Here is a 2,149-nt window from a genome sequence, read left to right as displayed (position 1 = left end):
AGAGAGAGAGAGAGAGAGAGAGAGAGAGAGAGAGAGAGAGAGAGAGAGGAAATAACTTTCAATAACGTTTCCCGATATTGCCCCAACTTCTTAACGAAAGGATCAAGATTCCGCCGGAGGCAAATCCGCTGCCTCGGTTCCGACGAGCGCATCTGCGTGAAACTGCAGTTGTCGAAACGGACGTTCCTCTCGCGCACTTCCTGTGTCGCGTCTTCCTGCTTCCTACTTGGGACTACTGACGTAAAACAGATTGGAGACGGAGTAGATGTAGGAACGTGAGGGAGGGAGACGGAGAGAGAAAGGGGGGATTCGACGACACGACGATCTTGTCGGGGTGCAACAGATCGAGGTTGAAAAATAGCGCGATTTCACGCGCCCACTCACGGTGATTGCCTTTTAATCGTCGAGTCGATGTAAAAGGAGCAAAACGTGCGAATGCTTCGGCGTGATTCTTCGGAATTACGCTCGCATGATCTTCTCGTCGCAGGGGAATTTTTCTTTTCTACTTTTTTTCCTTCTTTTTTAATGTAAAGCGGTCGTGAACGCGGGCGAAAAAATTGATTGAAAGTAAGATCGCGTCGGCTTTAAAATGCAAAGTCGCGACGATCGTATCGGAGAGCCGTGGAAAGCCGCGCTCTACCGTTGAGCTTCCGGGGTCCTCTTCTCGTCGCGAGGACGTTCGCGTCGGCAAATTGCAATTTTGTCGTTGAGGCCGCCACGGTTACGAAAGGAGGAGCGTTATATACGCGAGGGAAGGACGGTCGCATAAGTAGAGACGTCAACGGACCTGCGGCTGGATAATTGAATTTTTTCGCGGAGCGACAAGCAGCGATAAGAAAACCTGACGCAAAGACCTCTTTTTGTTCTCGGAGCTCGTAAAGAGATTAGCGGGATGCTGCGTCGCGTATACGACTATTTCGTGGGTCACAATTGAATAAAGCCGGCCGGGCTGCTGTGAAAGGCATTTCTGTAAGAATGCCTGACACAACGCTTACCGACGCTCGGGCAGAGCTCATCAAGCTGAATTCTTCAAGTTTTATTTCGCAAATACAATTATTATATTAATTATTGAGATATTAATTACATATCGAAAAGAAAATCGGCGAGAATTTCTCTCTCTCTCTCTCTCTCTTTCTCAATAAAATTTCGAAATATTAATAAAAAAAGATTCATGAATCAGTGCAACGTCGTGAGACGAGTTATGTCTCATCGAAAATGACTCCAACTTTCCACTCACATTATCACACACTGAGAGAACAAAATAGTTGGAATAACTATAATCTCACTGTATTTTATAGTTCGTTTTGGTCTCAAACATATATTTATAGTTTATCTAAACACGAAGATATAGCAGAATGAACACACATTTATAGTCAACATCTTATTACTCTATGTGTATAGTAAAGCACGCTTTGGGAATATAGTTACATGTACCCATATTTTCCAAATATTCCAATTGTATTGACTATATAAAATAGTTAATTTTTCTTACCATTTAATATTTGCTACCTTACTATGTTTTTTATTTTAAATAATTATAACTCTTGGTAAAAGTTTTATATGAGTCAGTATACTACGCTTATATTGTAAATATTACAAACATTACGATGACATTTACTATAAAAAAGATATTCCTAACTATAATCTTTTTGCTATGCCATTATAGTTCCAAATATCATACATTTTTCTCTCAGTACACGCGATCATTCGCCAATCTTCTTTAATTGATAACTAAAAACTTCATGTAGTTGTTCGCAAAATAATGTAAGAATTTTTTGTTCATTTTGATCTAGTCTACGCCTATACGAAATAAGTATATGCTATCGTTAGACACTCTGTATACAGAGAACATAATCTTTGGGAATTGACCAAAAAAATAAGTTCTCTCATTGCACCATCAAACATGCTCCAAAACGCGTTGCAAAGGAATATTCAAACTCCGTTTTGAGGACGAATGTAACACACAGAGATAGATGCAAGTTGCGATCGCACGTAATCGGGAATACCCGCGGGATGCGCCCCTGTAAATATTATTGCCCCAGCGATCGATCGAATTAATCGGATTGCCAGCTGACGTTCAGGTCTATTTCGCGAATGATGTTCCTGAAAGGAATCTCCTTGCTGCCCGATCAGTGCAGTTTCGGGCACT

Source organism: Odontomachus brunneus, unplaced genomic scaffold, assembly GCF_010583005.1.
Source record: "Odontomachus brunneus isolate Ranch 3 - 2012 unplaced genomic scaffold, Obru_v1 Obru_scaffold_177, whole genome shotgun sequence".
Lineage (NCBI taxonomy): Eukaryota > Metazoa > Arthropoda > Insecta > Hymenoptera > Formicidae > Odontomachus > Odontomachus brunneus.
This window is presented reverse-complemented; position numbering follows the sequence as displayed.